Source organism: Dipodomys merriami, unplaced genomic scaffold (assembly GCF_024711535.1).
Source record: "Dipodomys merriami isolate MVZ:Mamm:240054 unplaced genomic scaffold, mDipMer1.0.p SCAF_2, whole genome shotgun sequence".
NCBI lineage: Eukaryota > Metazoa > Chordata > Mammalia > Rodentia > Heteromyidae > Dipodomys > Dipodomys merriami.
The window spans coordinates 59,159,693-59,180,011 of NW_027203381.1; the positions used below are offsets into that span (position 1 = coordinate 59,159,693).

Here is a 20,319-nt window from a genome sequence, read left to right on the forward strand (position 1 = left end):
CCAGAGTTCAGGCCCCATGACTGGCAAAAAAACAAACAAACAAACTCAAATTCAGCTTCTATTATAGTCTCACCCCACAGCAGTCAGTATTGGAAGACTATTGTGATGGAAAGTGTGTTGGCTTCCTCCACACTCCAGTCAGTTCTGCAGTGACCCCAGCTAGGTATCATCCATGCAAGATAGTTTATAGGCTTATTCCCAAAGATTGTCTCTCATGTACTTCAGGTGCCAATTGCAAGCTCTTAAATTGGTTAACCTGTGCTTCTGACTGACCCTCTGTAAGTCTGTTCCCACAACTCCTACCATGAGTTCAGTTCATATGTTGTAGTCCTCACTGAATCAGGGATATGCAGTTTATTAACAGAGGATAAAGATGAAGAGATACACAGGACAAGGCATGCAGGAAGAGAGGAACTCTAGTGCTCTCTGTGAGTTGCCACTGTCTAGGAACTTCTACATGTTCAGCTATCTGGAAGCTTTCCCAAGACTGTCCTTTTGGGCTTTTATGAAGACTTCATTCTGTAGGAATGATTGATTATTATCACTTTCAGCCCCTCTCTCCTCCCTGGGGATTAGTGGTTAAGATTGACTCTGTGTGTGTGTGTGTGTGTGTGTGTGTGTGTGTGTGTGTGTGTGTGTGTGTGTGTATGTACACATGCATGCATGCATGAATGTTCATGTGTGCTGTTACTGGGCCTTGAACTTAGAGCTTCTTGCTGTCAACTTTTTTACTCACAGCTGGTGCTCTTCCACTGAGCTACACCAGTCCAGCATTTCGATGGTAAATTGGAGATAAGAGTCTCAGACTTTTCTCTCCAGATTGGCTTTGAACCATATTCTCAGGTCTCAGCCTTCTGAGTAGCTAGGATTACAGGCATAATCTATATTTTCTAGTAACTGGCATTCTGAAGCCATCTACGGTGTGCCAGCAATCCACCAACTCATTGAAGACACTTATCATTTTGATGATTTCAAGAATTTTGGGAAATGATTATAAATGCTGTATTTCTGGAAATCAATTTGTTTTCCCTTTTTTGCCAAGTAGATGGGAATATGGAGGTTGAAATGCAGGAGAGAAGTCCTTGGAAAAGAACAAGTTTCTATTTTTTTTTCTCCCTCCCCACCCCAATTAGTACATTTTTATTTTGGTTTTATTTGAAAAATCAGGATTGCAGTTATATGTAGATTTGGTTCCCATTTACTGCTCCTTCCTAAAAGAGGACAGTAAGAACAGGAAACATTGTGAGTTTGAACAAGGAAGGACAATCACAAGTCCTTTAATTTAGTCCTGTAATTAATGACATCATGCTTGTCAAGAACAAAATTATAACAATTTAAAGATCTTATTAGGCTTTATTTTCTATTCCAAAATGTTACAACACTTCGTTCCCTCAAACAGACTAAGTGTCCTGATGAGCTGAGCAGAAGAGGTTGATTTTCTAGACAGAAAAGGGCTGAAGAAAGCAGAAATGGAATCAGTTTGGTCATTTCTAAGTTACTTTCCTTATATGGTAGGACTGGAGACAGAGCAATAGGAAAATAGCTAGTTAATATCAAGTTGCTTCAGCTCACCTTTTTATTTTGGTAGGGATTAAAGTAGAGGAAGCTTTAAAAATCTTGCCAACTGAAACTGGCCTCTTTGGGAAATTTGGCTCTTATCTCTATATCCTGATTTCTCAGAAGGTCAAAGAAAGTCTAGTTTCAATTTGATGAAGTGGAACTTTACTATGGCTAAGTCCATTTTGATTTTTCATCTAGTGTGTGGGCCCAATATGGGAGCTTAACTCTAAACAACAGCCCTCTGTATTTTTTGCTTAATATACTGAATTAAAATTTCTAGCCATTATTATAAAATGCATAGAGATGCTCTAGGAAAGGATATTTTAAAAAGTGGTGCATCTCCCTCTGCTGAACTTTCCCTCATTACTTTTCCCCTACTCTTGTACGTCCTTCATCTCAACTTCTGAAACACCAGTAAATTCTGTAGAAACTCAGATTGTGAAACATTACCTTTGTTGGCTTCCCCCCAACCCCCACCGTGAAAACAACTTTTTAGAGAAAACAGCTGACTGAGCTAAAATTCCAGGGCAATACTTACTGTACTTTCACCTTCTGAAAATGGGGAAGAGGTGTCCTTGGTGAAACTGGAGGCGGGCCTAGATGGAGGTTCTCTCTCTCCTCTCTCCCTCCATCATTTCTTCCCTCCCTCCCCCCCCTCCTCCCCTCACTGCACTCTCTCCCTCCCCTCCCCTCTCCTTTCTCCTCTCTCTGTAGTGTGTGTGCCAACTTCTGCTGGCAGTCTTGGTTTCCTAATCAGCTCATACTGGAAAGGACAGTTTCCTGTGAGCCTTAAAACAGTGAATGTGAAATCTCTCCCGGGAAAGCACGTGTTCTGCACATTCTTGAAAGAAAGCAGAAACAATAATAGCTTTACACTAAGTTTTTAGATAGACTAAGGAAAGAGGAACCAAATGTGGACTCATTCTCACTTCTGATGATATATTCTATGTCTCTTAAGACTTGAAAATTGGACTGTCTGGTGTTCTGAAACTTTGTCTTCTGTGCATAATTTGGCCTTACAAATACGTATCATCAAGTATACTTAAAAATTTTTATTAGCATCAATGACTTTTACAATGGTGTTCTGTTGTGATAGTTACATATATATATATATATATATATATATATATATATATATACCCACACATATACATGTACTTGGATCAAATTCATCCTAGAGATATATATTACTCTGTTAAACCCCATTTTCCTCCCCTCTCTGTAGTTTAATGGGTTTCATTACGCTATTTTCATACATATACAGTATAATGTATTTCTATCATTCAGTATCCTCTCCTTCCCTGCTTCCTCCTCCATCTGTTTCCTCCCCTCCCAAAGAAGCCCCCCCATAAAGGGGGCATGATATCATTATATATCATTAACTGATTTTTAAAAAATGCTTAAGGGAATGAAAAAGCCTTTCATTTTGCTTCATTTTTGGACTTGTTTTCTGACATCCAAGTTCCAGGTGCAGAGACAGATCACACTTGGCATACCATTGTCATGTATCATGTGAAAGTAGTTTCTATTTGAAAGTTCCAATAGATACTCCTGAACTGACAGGGGAATTCCAGCGAGGCCATTGAACCATTACAACTTGAAAGGAAAAACAAGAGTCAAATGCCTTTGTGTAAACATTAACCTATCTGCCTTTTAACTGCCTCTTTTTGTTTGATTTGTTTTACTACTAAAGGGAGAGCTGGAACTGAATATCTTTTGTATTTTACATAGAAATTATAAATTTAATTTGGAAATTTATACCTTTGTAGCATGGACATGATCTCCTTTGGATTGCCAAAATGATCAATGTTTAGAAAAATAGCTTCCGGGCTGGGAAGGTGGCTCAGTGGTGGAGCGCTTGCCTTGCATGCCCGAGGCCCTGGATTTGATTCCTCAGCACCACATAAGCAGAAAAAAAAAAACCGGAAGTGGCGCTGTGGCTCAAGTGTTAGAGCACTAGCCTTGAGCTGAAGAGCTGAGGAACAGCACCCAGGCCCAGATTTCAGGCCCACAACCGGCTATCCGCCCCCCCCCCCCAAAAAAAAAAAAAAAGAAAAAGAAAAATAGCTTCCCACTGTCTAGCCCATAAGATAGAGACAATATTGGCAGGAATTCTTAAAATGTTTTCTTTGATAGTTAAACTATACCCAGTTCTTGCTCTTACAGCTTTACAATCCTACCCTTAAAAGACATCAACAGACCAGCATTTAAGTAAGCAAATACATTTGTGTATATAAAGCTGTAAATACATAATGAATTAAGGGACTGACTTTCATTCTGGAAATGTCTTTTTTGTGGTCTAAACACAGTGAAATGAGTCCTTAAATCTATTATTTAATGTTAGAATTTATACATCTGGCACCTGTTAAAGTTTATATCATTTTAAAATTAAATTTGGAAACGTTCAAATCTTTTGGGGAGTTGTATGAGTCTGAAAGATTCTGAACCTGGTTAGATACCAGGCCTAAAGTCCAATCCAGGAGTCCCATAGTAGATCTGGCCATTCGCCCCATATGCCAAATAAAGTGAAGGACAGAGAAAGACTTAATACCTGGCAGTCATGGGAGGACATCACTTCAGTACATCTTTGGGGACATGTTGGTCTCAGATTCCATAGGAGGAATTGGAGGCAAGGAATGACAAAGGTGTGCACAGTTAAAATAGCTCCAGGTCACAAGTGCGGCCTGGTTGACCTTTATCGCACTCTGGAGGCCTAGTGGGTTGTAGCTTTAGCTGTTTTCTTCACGATAAGATGGCCTTGCCTGTTGATAGGCAGTTTGCTTTGTCTCAAGATGCTTACTGGTGATTCTTCCTGGAGCCCAAAGTAATGGTCAAGGAATAATGGGTCAGATCAAAGGGTACAGATGCAAGGCAGAGGTCTGAATGTTAGTTAACTCACAGACCCAGCAAGAGCAGCTTTTAAGTTGCCTTGTACAATTCCAGGTAATTTAGTGCTTTCAATTGTTTTTTAACTTACTGAGTGTGGAATCAGTTTGTAAATCATTTCTGGGACATATTTTTTTTACTCAACCTTATAGCCTTAGATTCACCTATGTCAATAGGTGCAGCTGTTGGTTTTCATTCCTATGTAACACTGAATTGCACAAGGAGTCTAGAATTTATTATCAGATCAGTTTACTGATGGACACCTGGGATGTCCCTGGTTTTAGTAATTAATCATTGCTCTGTTATATACCTGTATTTCTGTATGTGTGTGTATGTATACATATATAAATGGATATACATGTATCTATATCCAGATATATATATACAGAAATGTATGTATATATATTCTATCTATCCTATCTATCTATCTATCTATCTATCTATCTATCTATCTATCTATCTATCTATCTATCTATCTATCTATCTATCTATCTATCTATCTATCTATCTATCTATCTATCTATCTGACACAATCCTGGTGGAAAGGACAATCCTGGGCTTCCAACTCAGGACCTTGTGCTTGTTAGGCAGATATCTTCCACTACAGCCACTGTCCTCCAGCCCTTTATGCTTTAGTTTTTTAATTTTTTTTTGGGGGGGGGGGTCCGTTCGTGGGCCCTGAACTCTGGGCCTGGGCATTGTCCCTCAGCTCTTCAGCTCATAGCTAGTGCTCTACCACTTGAGCCACAGCACCACTTATGGCTTTTTTCTTTTTGCTTATGTGGTGCTAAGGAATCGAACCCAGGGCCTCATGCATGCAAGGCAAGCGCTCTACCGCTGAGCCACCTTCCCAGCCCCACTTCAGTTATTTTTTAGGTAGGATCTCTTGCTATAATCTGCTTACCTATATTTCCTGCATAGCTGGAATTACATATGTGAAACGCCTCACCTAGTTTGTTGAGATGAGGGTCTTACAAACTTTTCCCAAGCTATCTGAATGCAATCCTTCCCATCTCTGCCTCTCAAGAAGCAAGGATTACTGAATGCAAGGACTTCTTTACAACATTCTCTATCCTTTTTCATGCTACTGCACACATAGGAAGAGATAGACAATATGTTTACAACATACTAGGTGAAAGAAATATCATGTGTCCTTGACTTGGGAGCTTATGCTTGATCAGAGAGCTGAGTTCTGTATCTGGACACATTTATTGCATAGTAGGGTGCAGTGGTGCAAAAGATGAGACCTTGTTAGGATGTGTGCCTGGGTAATTCCAGGCTACACAGTGGTATTGGTTGTTCTGTTTTACTGACATCCACAGTACTTAAATTGTTGCACATTATCTGAATATACATTTAAAATGAAAAGGGAATCATTTAGAATTCAATCATTTTTCATGATCATGAAGGTCAAATTGGAATAGAAAATAATTTATTCTTTTATATATCAGTTCAGATTTGCTTTCTCAAAACATGATATCACATGGCAGGAGAGAATGGCAGGCATAGAGGATGCTGAGAGCCACAGCTTGGGCTGAGTGATTGATGTGCAGGAGTTGGTCTGTCTTCTAGGTATGGTGTTGCAATAGCTTTTTTTCCCTTAGCTTCAAGAGATAATTTCAGGTAGTGTATACCAAATGGAATTATTAAAGCTATTCACTATACAAATAACCTTTTGTTTAGAAATCCAATATTTAGAAGAAAAAAACTGGCTTACTTTATCGTTGAAGATCTGTTTTCTTTTTGACATAAAGGACTATAATTATTAGGGGAAGACTGAGGTAATAAATACTCTAATTACCAAGGGGTATATTGAGGTAATAAATGATACTGATTTCTCAATTGAGATGACTTTATAAAGACTAGAAAATTAATTTTAGAACCACCATTAGCTTGACATAGTTTTCTCATGATATTTTCAAAAACTGTATATTACGTTCACTATTACTGCTCCAATGGCTTCCTCACACAGATTTATAAAAAGTCTTAGAGTGCTACCTAAACTGAGGGTGTATAAATGTGTTGGAAATTATGCAAGCTTTTAAGCTGGTGCTTTGCCTAATTTATGAAGCTCAAATGCTAAGTAGTTGTTTAATTTACTTGACAGAGCATTATAGGTGAAACAGCATTTCCTTTTTATTTGAATACCATGTACTATACAGAAGTCATGGATTCAATTTTTAAATAAATGGGACTTTGAAGCACAGTTATCAATTCTTTTTTTTAAGGACTGACTTCCTCTAATATGTGTAACAAAGTAGATAAATAATAAATGGTTACAAGCCAGGTGCAGGTGGCTCATGCCTGTAATCCTAGCTACTCAAGGAGGCTGAGATATGAGGATAGTGGTTCAAAATCAGCCTAAGCAGACAAATCCATGAGACCTTTATCTCCAATTAATCAACAAGAAGCTCAAGTGATGGAGTGCTAACTTTGAGCAAAAAAGTCAAACAAGATCATCAGGCCCTTAGTTCAAGCTCCCAGTACTGACATGCACACACCAAAAATGGTTATCTTAATAGGACTCAATAGCAAAATAGGGGTAAATATGACAAATTCAAGATTTTATTAATTTTCTTCTTTGTATGTGAAATATTTATTCCATTGTGCCGTAATTCATAAGGTTACCTTTTTTTCCCCTGTGACTTGAACTCAGGGCCTAGGCACTGTCCTTCAACTTTTTTTGCTCAAGGCTGGCACGCTACCACTTGAGCCACAGCTCCCCTTCTTGCTTTTTGGTGGTTAATTGGAGATAAGAGTCTCTTGAACTTTCTTTCCTGGGCTGGCTTTGAACTGTGAGCCTCAGATCTCAGCCTTCTGAGTAGCTATGATTGCAAGCATGAGCCACCAGTGCCCTGCCATAAAGTTACCTTTAAAGTATCCCAGGTTTTAATAGCAAGAACACATTTCTATATAGTTGCCCCTTATATGGGGGACATCTCAAATGTATATCCAGGCTTTCCTTATAAAAAGGGAAAGTGAATTTTAAAACTAGAAATAGATGATCTTCTCTAAAGACATTCTTTTTTTTTTTTACTGTTGCTGTTTTTATTTTTTTATTTATTTATTTTTTATTTTATTTGAGAACATACTGTACAGAGGAGTTACAATTACATGGGCAGGATAATGCATACATTTCTTACCAAGCATTGCAGCCTCCTCCTTTGTTTACCCTTCACCTCCCTTTCCAGCCTCCCCCCTCCCCCCCACCCAATCATACCCCCCTCCCCCTCCCACACCGACATTGTAAAGCTGGTTTTGACATGACATTTTGTACTTCTCATTGTTGCAACAGGTCCACCTGAATCCTTAAACGACTTGTTTGTCCCCATCTCCTCCACATGTTATACTGACATCAAATATAGTGAAAGCGGGGGTTACACTGTGGGGGAGGGACATACACAGCAACAAAGAAATAATCTTATAAATGCGTTAGAAACACATGCATGAAAGAAATGAAAACATTAAAATACATATTTAAGGGTTCATTTTCCTAACATCACATTATCTGACCTTTTCCGCTTGACTCATACCTATACTAGATATTGCAAATAAGGGAAACCATGGGACCTATGATTCTTTAGGCCTGGCTTACTTCACTTAATATAATTTTTTCCAAACCTCTAAAGACATTCTTGAAGCTCAACACTTGTTTTAAAATTCATGCAAATTTTGCATTTTTCTCTGTGTTTCAGTTTATTTTCTTTTAAATAAAAATCTAGCTTGTGGTCTCAAACACAGTCTAAGGATTAGGAATTGAAATCTTGTAAGAAAATTAGCACCTCTATAATCTGGGTTCTACTTAGGCTTGTCTTGCTTTGCAAAATTATCTTGGTTTTTTTGTTGTTTTATTTTGTTTTGTGGTGGTGAATATTGAATAGTCCAAGACCTTGTACAGGGTAGGCAAACACTACCAATGAGCTATAACCCTAACCCTTGTTTTAAACATTGGTAGTTTGTTTTGCAAGATAGAAAGTTATGGAGCTCTGTTCTACAACAGTATGATTACATACAACATTACACTAAAATGATGAGGATAATTATTATGCTAATAAGGGTTGAATTCAGGGCCTCTCCCTTGCTCTACATATTGAGGCAGACCTCCAGTCCTACTTTTTGATGGTTCTATTGGAGATGGACTGTCTCAGACTTTTCTGCCTGAGCTTGTTTTTAACTTCAGTCTTCTGTATCTCAGCCTCTGAGTAGCTGGGATCACAGGGGTGAGCTTTTGGCACCTGTCATGCCTTGTGTACTTTTGTATATCTTGTTTCTTGGACAATTCATCTGACAGGCCACTTCTTAGGTTTTTCTCCTCACTTACCTTCATTTCCAGAAAATCACTCTAAGCCCTTTGCTTATTTCTTCCCTGTCTTCCTTGCTACCACTCTTGATCCCTTGTTCCACCCCATGGTTCAGTGTTACCTTCTTCCTCACTCTGTATAATCTTTCTCACTTGAACTCTCATTCTTTATGTCTGAATGCCTTTTGGACAATTCAGTGTTTGGGAGTCATTCTATATTTGGCATTTATAAGCTAACTCATATCTCTAATGCCTTCCATAGTGCTTGGCTTTTTTTTTTTAGTGCTGGTACTGGGACTTAACCTCAGGGCCTTAAGCACTTACTAGGCTTTTCTGCTCAAGACTGGTGCTTTATCATCTCCACATTCAGGTTTGTGCTAGTTAACTGGAGATAAGAGTCTTTCAGTTTTGTCTTCCAGGTTGGCTTCAATCTCAGTCCTTAGTCTCCTGAGTAGCTAGGATTATAGGAATGAGCCACTGGCACCTGGCTGGCAAATATTTGTTGAATTAATGAGGTAAATGAATCTCATCTCACTTTACCCTCTAATTTTTTGTCACTAATATCACCATTCTGATCTTTCTGACATTGCAAATATTCTGAATAATTTCATTTGAAATGTATCTTATATCTGCATACTTTTATGACCTTCCTCTTAACATAGGTCCTCATCTCCTTATGCCAAATGATGTCCAGTCTTAGATTTCTAGCCTCTTTGGTTCTATGTCTCCTTTCTCCAAGGTAGTTTCCCCAAGGTTGAGCCTAATAACATTTAAATATCTGTTTATGGTCTCAGTAGATTTTATATGTTTGGGTTCATTTTATATTTACAGAAAAGTTGCAAAGACAGTAGGGAAAGTTCCTGTGTATCTTTCACCCAGATCCTCCTTGGTTAACATCATCTTCTATATATAAATATAGCTTATTTGACTATTAACTGAAATCTAGACTTCATTTGGTTTTCACAAGATTTTCAACTATTGTATTATATTTTCTACTTCAGGATCTAATCCAAAGTACCATAATACATTTGACCTATTTTAAAATAGATAATACCTGCTATGGTAAAAACTGAAAAAGGACAAAAAGGCTTTATGTTGATTCTCTACCTCTTAACCCCAGCTAGTAGCTGCTGTCCTCAAGACTATCCTAAATATCATAATACACACACATACACACACACACACACACACTCCCTTCTCAAACATATACATCAAATGCACTCTAAAGAATTTGCTAGTCCTGTAACTTTCTTTTTTCTTTAGACTTCATTTGGATGTGTGCTATTCAGTCCTGGATATCATATTGTAAAAGGGATATTTTGAAATGAAAGTACCCATGTTATTTTTCAATGCTGTCATTAAAAAAGTAACAAAAATGAAATATGTAACTTGAGGGTTGGGATTGGAGGGGAAAATGGGGGAGAACAAAAGAAAGGGTAACATTGACCAAGAAGTATTGTACTTATAACCTGATTTATGGGATTGTTCAACTACATGATGATGATGATGATGATGATGATGATGATGATGATGATGATAAATAACAAACCTTGTGGCTTAAAACAATACACGTTACATCAAGTCCAACATGATCCCTGTGCTAATCCAAGGCTGCTTCAGGGCTATGTTCCTTTTTGGAAGCTCTAGAAAAAAAAGTTTCTTTGCATTTTCTAACTTCTGTAGGCCACATGCACTCCTCAGATTGTGTCTTCTTCCTTTCATCTTCAAAGGCAGAGTTAGTGCAAGCCTTAGCTCTGTGGTCACAGCTGGGAAAGGTCACTGCTTTTAAAGGACACATATGATGACATTGCACCCATCTGGATGACTTATCCAGATCCCTGTCTCAAGGTTCATAAGCAGAGTCACTCCTACAAAGTCCTTTTTGCTGTAGAAAATAACATATGTACAGGTCTGATGATTAGGACAAGAACATTATTTTGCCTTTCATTGTTATTAGAGAGAAGCACCAATATAGTAAAGGGGTCATGTTGTGTTAAGAGACTCAGACTAAGAAAATTTGAAGACCACCCCCAAATATATTGCCTCAGAGAGAATAAGATAATGTTTAGAAAAGTATTAGGGCAATTCAAAGAAACATAGGTCCCATGGTTTCCCTTATTCGCAATAACTAGTACATGTCTAGGACAAGCAGAAAAGGTCAAAAGCTATGTATATATGACCATATAAGATGATGTTAAGCAAAATGAACCCCAAGATAGGAACACAAATACCTTTTTTCTTTCTTGCTATTATTTCTAATGTATCTATAATGTACTATGTGATTTTATTTCTTTGTATATTCCTCCCCCACGGTATGACCCCTGTTTTCACTATATTTGATGTCAGTGTCCTGCATCTTGTATATACACTCCTCTAATTTGGGGAAATGAAGAGAAAAAACAAAATGCTTAAATAGGGATACAAATTAACCCATTGTAACAATGAGATATATAAGACACGATGTTGAAAACTAGCTTTATAACTTCCACAGGAGTGGGGTGGGAAGTAGTTGTGGAGGTGGGAGGGAAGGGATGGTAGAGGAAAAACAAAGGAGGAGGCAACAATGCTCAATAGGAAATGTACTCATTACCTTGCTCATGTAACTGTAACCCCTCTGTACTTTTTACAACGTACAAAAAAAAAGTATTAGGGCAATAAATGCATAGTAAAGGGTTTCTACTTCAAGGGTTTATGGCACAAGCTGCATAAATGCAGAAGCTCAAAGGGAAAGAGTGTAGAGAAAGTAGATAGGCTCATGAAGCAGCTTGCCAAGAACAGAATTTGGGACCCAAGTGCTCTCTTTAGATCAGCAGATATTCTGCATGTCAGAAAGGGCTAAGTTTACCAGGTATTCAGCATTATTCCTCTCCCTGATAAAAGAGGTGGGAATGGAGATAATGGACTACGGAGGAAAAGCAGCCTTCTGGCCTCTTGCTGCCATGATAGCACTTGTATAGATTCTAGACAGGACAGAAAACTTCTATTAAAGGGGGGGAAAAAGATACTTGAGGCCCAGAGGACTGTCCTTCCTCCACCATATAACATGTGGGAAAGAAATGCTCTGTCAAAGCCCAGCCAGCAGAGATTATGAGAATTTCTAGGGTTTTCCTCTATAATCTTCCTTACATTTGTCTCTTTAAACATACTTCACTTGACCTTTGAGAAGTTGCTGATAAGTGGTGTGGAGTTATATGAACAAACCCTCCCACCTGGCTGTTGGGTGGTAGCTCCCAAGGCTGCTGGATATGTGTTTCCGCCAACTGATACAGAAACAGCCAGGAAGGGGACAAAGTTTAGTCTGTGAGGAAATAGTTTGGCTGCTGGCAGTTTCATGCACTCTGACCAGACTTCAGCTTGGTGTAAGTAGCTTTTTGTTTTTAAACTTTTATAATGTGCTAATATCAAAAGAATTATAAAGATAATTTACTAAGATTAAATCAAGTTCCTGCTTGGCTCTAAATCAGTGTATTAGATTTACATAAGAGAAAATTTCAACAGTTCACATAGTTTTATTTTTAAAAATGAAAAGCCATAACAACTTTTTATCAGATATCCTACTAAAACAGATCCTGCTTGCATAACATCTTATGTTGAGTGAAGGATTTTTACAACTAAATAAAAGCGAATGAATTTATATTTGGTTCTCAGAAATTCAGTATTTCCAAATAATGTGTAGATTTTTTGTCCCTTTCTCTTTATAGTTTGCTATTCCTTGAGGTGAATTTGATAGCAAATAATTACTCTGGAGTGATTATACTAGAGGTTTTTCTGTTCAAAAAAATGAAATGCATGAGAATAAAGTAGACTCTAAAATGTAACAAAATGTTGGAATCCTAGATTTAAGAGCCACAGAATACAGGGTAAAAACTGGAAGAGAGCAAAGGGAGGGGTGATATTGTCTAAAAAGAAATGTACTCATTACCCGACTTATAAAACAGTAACTCTACTGTACAACACCTTTATAATAACAATAAAAATATTTAATAATGAGCCACAAATATATATTTTCAAAGAGGAAAAACTTTGTCAAATGGCTGGAAGTGACAAGCAGCCAAAGAAAATTCATGCAACTTTGAAATCTGTTGTTTTTTTTTAATTTACATTTTGACATCTGTGCTTATTTGCCAGGCAGAAATCCCAGCACTATATGTAAAATAACTTTCATATATAATAGTAGAGTTGTGACACTTTAGCTGTTCTTATTTTAAGTTGAGATTAGTGTTCCAGGAACTAAACAGAATGTTACACAAACATATTGACTTTATTGAATGTCGCTACAAGAATATTAAGGCTGTTTTAGGGTTGCAAAATTTCGTATTTCCTTTTTCCCTCTCACAATATATTTAAAAACCTGGTCCATGTCAATTTTATGACTTTGAATATGGAAATATAGTTTAATGTTGTTAATATATAAAAGCTGTAAAGACTGGCTGTTAGCCATAAACCTTTGAAATCTCTGGAGAGTGCTGAGGAGAGAGGTTGTTCCTGTAGAATATTTTTCGTTCCCTGTCTTCCTGTAAGACCTCAGGGACATTCTGACTATTTCTCCAGCTTGCTTATTACTGCTGCCTGTGGAGGGAGCCCAGACAGTGGTACTGGTCCCCAGTGCTTCTTGCTGGAATGGACAGGACACCTTGTTCTAGCAGGCTGAAGTGAAAACCTTGACTCACCCTTTAGGCTGCTGAGTCTCGGTGACTGCAACTTCCCAAGCTGATTACTTTCCCCAAATCAATAGCCTCTTCTGGAAAAGGATATTTATTTAGTTGTTAGTTCATGAGGCAAGACTAGGGAGGGGTAAAGGTTCCTTGGAAAATAAGCCTGAGTGGCAGGTGACATGGTTACCAGGAAAGCTGTGCTGTTCTGACGGGATTAGAAGTATGTCAGTCTTTCAACCACCCAAAAGGCAGCACAACAAGCTTTTCTTCCCTTAGGGCCTTTGCTGCCTTGAAAGCATGCCTCCCTCTTCTCCAATCATTGAGATATTTATTAGAATACCTCCTTCCTGGGGAGGCCTTCCCAGACAATCCCTACCAATTTTCTTTTACCACATCACTTTTTCCTTTACCTGGATTTCCTTAGAAAAAGAAAAGCTCCTGGCATTATATAGTCTATTTTATAGATATAAAAAGTATGTATATATATATATATATATATATATATAATATTGAGGTGTACATATATGACTGTGTGCATACATGTGTGAATATATGTGTATTTGGCCTTTTCTTCTAGACTGTAAATTCTGGCAGGGCACATACTTTATCTTGTTCAGTACTGTATTGCCAGTGCCCCTAATATGCTTGCTTGACTTACTTACAGTAGACACTTGGCAAGTACTTTTACAACTAGACCAATGGTGTCACTAAAACTTATTCGTAAGCATAACACTTTTTAAATAAATAATATACATATTAATATGATTTCCAGACAAAGTATATTGTCTTGTTTGCCAAGTCTGCCCCATTCTTTTCCCAATCTGCCTCACCAGACCACTGTTAGAATTTTCCAATGTTCCCTCCAGAATTTCATATTGTATATGCATGGAAACATCAAAATATAACTCAACTCATTTCTTTTTATATACTATTTTACATACTAATCTTTGTTTTTTCACTTGTAAGATATTTTGAATTATCTTTTCTTGTCTGTGCATAGCAAGTATCCTTATATTTGAATAGCTGCTCCTAATAAGTGATATGAATTACTAGTATATAAATACTAATCTGTTGTATTTATGGGCCATAATTTATATAACCAGTCATAGAGCTGGGGAATATTTGGTTGTTTAATGGGCCTTTCTATTGTAAACAATGCTGATATTCATACTTTGTGCATATATCATTTCACATACTCATATATATATATACATATATATATATACACCTTTATAATAATTAAATTCTCCAATGTAGAATTGCTGGGTTTGGCTCAAGCAGTAGAGCACTAGCTTTGAGCAAAAAAGCTCAGGGGTAGCACCTAGGCCCTAAGTTTAAGCCCCAAGACCAACACTAGAAAAAAATTGTTTTAGTACAATTTTTGTTTTGGTAATTTATAATAAAATGTATTAAAGGTCTTAAAGTTGTTTTTAATTGGATTTAGAAACAACATAAGACTGAGTATAGCCACGCATGCCTATTATCTTATTATACTTTGGAGATGGAGATTGGGAAGATTAAGGCTGAAGGTCAGCCTGGGCAAAAAGTGAGTGAGCTTCCCATCTCAATCAATAAGCTAAGTGTGGTAGTTGGTGCCAGTATATCCCTATGATCCTGGTGATATAGGAGGCCATAATTAAGAGGACTGTGATCTGTGTCTTTCCCTGGGCAAACACTTAAGACTCTACCTGAAAAAAATAAGTAAAAGCAAAAAGGTATGAAAGTGTGGCTTGAGTTATACTCAATTAAAAAACAAACCATCAAGGGATAGGACTGTAGCTTATTGGTAGAATGTTTATCTAGCTTATATAAGGTCCTGTGTTTAGTCCCTAATATTGCAAAAACAAAGAGAAAAACAAGCAAACAAACAAAAAAGCCACCTCATTTCCCGTGTTCCCTAATAGTCCCTCACAGCTACTATTAATTTAGTACTTGTTTGCTGAAACCCTCTGACTCTTGGTCTTGTATGCTGTGTTAGTCATCTTTTTTTTTTTTTTTTGGGTCCGGTCGTGGGGCCTGAACTCTGGGCCTGGGCACTGTCCCTCAGCTCTTTCAGCTCAAGGCTAGCACTCTACCACTTGAGCCACAGCGCCACTTCCGGCTTTTTTCTTTTTGCTTATGTGGTACTGAGGAATCGAACCCAGGGCTTCATGCATGCAAGGCAAGCACTCTACCACTGAGCCACCTTCCCAGCCTGTTAGTCATCTTTTTGATATTATAACACCTTTATAATCAACCTATAAAATGAAAAAGTTTATTTTGACTGGCACTGTTTTAATCAATGATCAGGTACCCAGTTTGGCCTTTGGTGTTGGAGCCTGGGCAACAAACATAGCCGAAGTGTATGATATGAAAAACCCATTTATTTCATGGCCGGGATGCAAAAGTAGTTGGAGACCAGAGACCCAGTCTCTTTCTGTGACCAGAAGGCCTCCCACCCAGCCCTACCTCTTAACGCTTCCATCACTTCCCAATGCCAAGCTGGGAATTAAGTCTTTAAACCATGGGCCTTTGCCGAGTATTTAAAGCAACAACAGCTAACTTAGAAATAACATTGAGTTTTTATGAAGGTAATGTGTAAATGAGGTAATAATGTATATTAGATGCTTAATGTAGGGGCAGTATGATAAGGCCCAAAACAAAAGTCTTGATTTTCAGAAAAAAGTAAAACTGTCATTATTCTTATATGACATGGTTGAGTGTATTTAAAACATCCTGTAAAGTCTGTTTTTGAAAATCTACTTGAGCTACTTGAATTTAGCAAAAGGCTATTTTCAGTATAAACTATAGGAATAATTAGAACAGCTAAAACAATTAGAAAATATGTGAAACTATCACCAGCAAAAATACCAAATACAGCCAGGGGCTGGTAACTTATGCCTGTAATCCTAGCTACTCAGGAAGGCTGAGGTCTAAGGCTCACTGTTCAAAGCCAGCTGGGGTGGGAAAGTTGTGAGACTCTTTATCTGCAATAACCACCAGAAAACAAGAAGTGGAGCTGTGGCTCAAAGTGGTACAGTACTAGCCTTGAGCAAAAGAGCTTGGGTACAGCATCCAGGCCTGTTCATGCCTGTAATCCTAGCTACTCAGGAGACTAAGGTCCAGAGGATCATGGCTTAAAGACACCTCAGGCAGAAAAGTATATGAGACTCCATCTTGAAAATAACTAGCAAAAAGCAGGGCTAGAGGCATGGCTCAAGTGGTAGAGTACCAGGTAAGAAAATAAGTTGAATACCTGTTAGGCCTACAATTCAAGCTTGAGGACCAGCAACAGCAAACAAAAAATTGAACAAAAATTTAATCAAGTACATCTGTGAAAAAAGCACAAAACCTCTATTGTCATGAAAAAAATATTGAGAAAAAATTAAGAAGCCAAAAAGTGCAAAATACATAAAAAGTGCCATATATCTATATACAAGCTATAGATGTCTATGTAATTTATGCATGTATGTGCACATACATACAATTGTTAGGATGACCATTCTCCCTAATTCAATCTATAGATCTGGTGTGGTCCCCATCAAAATTCTAGTAGGAATTGCTGAAGAAATTGATTTTACATTTTTATGTGGAAATGTACAGGATATAGATTAGCAAAAATGATCTTGAAAAGGAACAAGAAGATAGGTGAGACTTATAATACATGATTTTAAGACTTAACTAGTTAAAGCTATAATAATCAATGTGGTATTGTCTGAGGATAGACAAGTTAGTGGCACAAAATTGTGTAGCCAGAAATAAACCTAACATATATAAGGTCAATTGAATTGTGATGAAGGTGGGAAGACAAGCCAATGAAAAAAGGATAATCTTCAGTATGTGATGAAACAAATACATTTTCCTGCAGACAAGAAACAGGAGCCTTCACTCCTCTCAGTCCACATACAAAAATACATAGGAGTCATATAACTCAGAACCAAAAAGCTAGGGAAAGAAAAAAATCACGAAAAATACCTTTCTAAACTTACTTATGCAGAGATTTCTTAATAAAGATTTACTTAGCAAAATTAAACAAGCTTATACATTTTAAGACTTCTCAGGACTTTTAGTTTGTTAATGTTTCTAATAAAAGGATGATAAAACATTTCCCCAGCTCTTTGGCCACAGAATCCTATTGGAATAAATAGAATATACAGAATCCTCTTGGAATAAATAAAATATACAGCTTTAGTTCTCTCCTCAAAGCATACTGTGTGTGTGTGTGTGTGTGTGTGTGTGTGTGTGTGTGTGTGTGTGTGTGTGTGTGTGTGTGTGTGTGTGTGTGTGTGTGTGTGTGTGTGTGTGTGTGTGTGTGTGCCAGTACTGAAATTTGAACTCAGGACTTTGTGCTCCCACTTGGCTTTTTCTGTGCAGGACTTGCACTCTATCACATGAACTACAGCTCTACTTCTGCCTTTTTTGGGGGTTCGTTAGAGATAAAAGTCTCATATGCTATTTACCTTGGCTGGCTTTGAACCTCAATCCTCAGATCTCAGCCTCCTGAGTAGCTAGAATTACAGGTGTGAACCACTGCACTCAGCTAAAACATAGTACTTTTGAAAACTATATTGCTCATGATCAGTTTCTCTCTTTTTGGTCCAAATGAATGTAATTGGAATTATTTCCTTCTAACAAGTAAACTCCTTAACTGTAATTCCTGTTACATCACCTTTATAATAACAAAAAATACATACATACATACATACATACATACATACTTTTTTTTTTTTTTTGCCCAGTCCTTGGGCTTGAACTCAGGGCTTGGGCACTGCCAATAGCTTCTTTTGCTCAAGGCTAGCATTCTACCACTTGAGCCACAGCACAACTTCCAGCTTTTTCTTTTTATGTAGTACTGAGGTATCAAACCCAGGGCTTTATGCATTCTAGGCCAGCACTCTACCACCAAGCCACATTCCCAGCCCCAATCAATACGTTTTAAAAAAATAAAACTTCATCCAAAGGATTGTGATTACTCTCCGTCTCATATTCACTCCCAGCCAGCCAACTATTACAGTTATTATCATTTGTAAGATTTTTGACTCTTTTGTCTCATTAGACTGACGTTCATCAGAATAAGAGGACTAAAAAGTGATTGATTAAAGGTGCAAAGCACTTTGCACTTTCCCTGCTGCTGGTTCCATATATTTGATATGGCTAACGATGCCTTGCTTTCTCACTGCCTTTCACTCTCTAGGCTGCTTGCTTCTCTCACTCTGTAGTTCCTGTAATTCTCTTAGTTCCTAATTGCTGGAAGGCCTGTAGATCCATTCCTGGTTTCTGTGACATACCTGATATCTGACTCATTTCTCACTGACCTATTTAGTTTCCCCTACCTGCTGTTGCTATCCATGAATAAAAGGTTTATGAATATGAATTGTCACAAAAGAAGTAGGAGGGGACAGAACCAGGCACGGATGTAGATACTCAGGAGGCTGAAATCTAAGAATAGAGGTGTGAAGCTAACCCTTGCAGACAAATCCAAGAGATTTCTTTTTTTTTAAATTTTTAATTAATTTATTTTTTTAATCTTTTTTTTTTTTTTTTTTGCTTATATGGTGCTGAGGAATCGAACCCAGGGCCTCAGGCATGCAAGGCAAGTGCTCCACCACTGAGCCACCTTCACAGCTCCAAATCCAAGAGATTTCTATCTCTAATTAACTAACAAAAAATCCAGAGCTGGAAGTATGGTTCAAATGGTAGAGTGCCAGACATGAGCCAAAAAAGCCAAGTGAGAGTGTGGAGGCCCAGGAATTAAACCTGAGCACCAGCACAAAAAAAGGAGAGGTGAGACCACTGGCAAAAAGTTCAAGAGATTCCTTCTCATTCAATAAAAATCTGGATATCATAATACATGGCCTACTCATAAATGTGAGTTTTTTTTAATTATTTGAAAAATAACTAAAACAAAAATGACTAAAGTCATAGCTAAGAGATAGAATATCTACCTAGCAAGCTTAAAGCCCTGAGTTCAAACTCCAGTACTATAAATAATAAATGGACAAATAAGTAAGAAATAAGTAAATGGAGGGGAATAGAAGAGAAAGCGGAAGGAAACCAGAGCCAAACTTACCTTGCCTACCCTTGGTCCAGAGCTCATGCTGTCCAGGAAAAGAGATCTTAGGAGGAAATTAAAATGATATGGAATGCTAGAGGGATTTAAAAAGGAAAGGAAGTTTAAGGATGTGTCCAGTATATATTTTTTTAGTTTTTAATATATTTTTATTGTAAAGATACTGTACAGAGGGGTTACAGTTACATGAGTAAGGTAATGAGTACATTTCCTATGGAGGGAGCATTGTTACCACCTCCTTTGTTTTTCTCCTACCATTCCTTCCCTTCCCACCTCCTCAACTCCTCCCTCTCCCCTTCCACCACCAAGTTGTAAAGTTCGTTTTCAACAGCATTTTGTTATTTCCTTTCCCCTCCCTAAATTAGAAAAATGTATATACAAGATGCAAGGCACTGGAATCAAATACAGTGAAAACAGGGGTTATACTGTGGGGGAAGAACATACAAAGGAAACAAGAAAATCACATAGTGTCCCGTGTATTTTTAAAGTTGAACTGCTGTAATAGTTTCTCCTAAACATGGAAGCTAATAGCCAAATACGGAAGTGTCATGCATCATCTAAACAGAACTCACTAGAGTATCTACATGAATTAAAGTTAAGAAGCATTAGTAACACATATGCTACTAATCTCTCTCTGTCTCTGTCTCTGTCTCTCTGTCTCATCTCTGTCTCTCTCTGTCTTTCTCTCTCTCTGCCTCTCTCTCTGTTCTGTCTCTCTCTCTGCCAGTCCTGGAGATTGCACTCAGGACCTGGGCACTGTCCCTGAGCTTCTTTTGCTCAAGACTAGCACTTTACCACTTGAGCCACAGCACCATTTCCAGATTTTTCTGTTTATGTGGTACTTAGGAATCAAACCCAGGGCTTCGAGC

General features: G+C 37.8%; 1 protein-coding gene across 5 annotated transcripts in view; it reads left to right on the forward strand.

Annotated features, from left to right (window-relative positions):
* The window catches only part of Map3k13 (mitogen-activated protein kinase kinase kinase 13), a 160,669-nt gene that overhangs the window by 17,971 nt on the left and 122,379 nt on the right, over positions 1 to 20,319 (forward strand). Inside the window, exon 1 of one of the 5 annotated variants that reach the window (XM_070029751.1) lies at positions 12,051 to 12,105. The exons of the other annotated variants lie outside the window; for them this stretch is intronic. The gene's annotated coding sequence lies outside the window, so the exon portion shown is untranslated. Of the gene's footprint in view, positions 1 to 12,050; positions 12,106 to 20,319 lie in introns of those variants that run through there. 5 annotated transcript variants of the gene reach the window in all.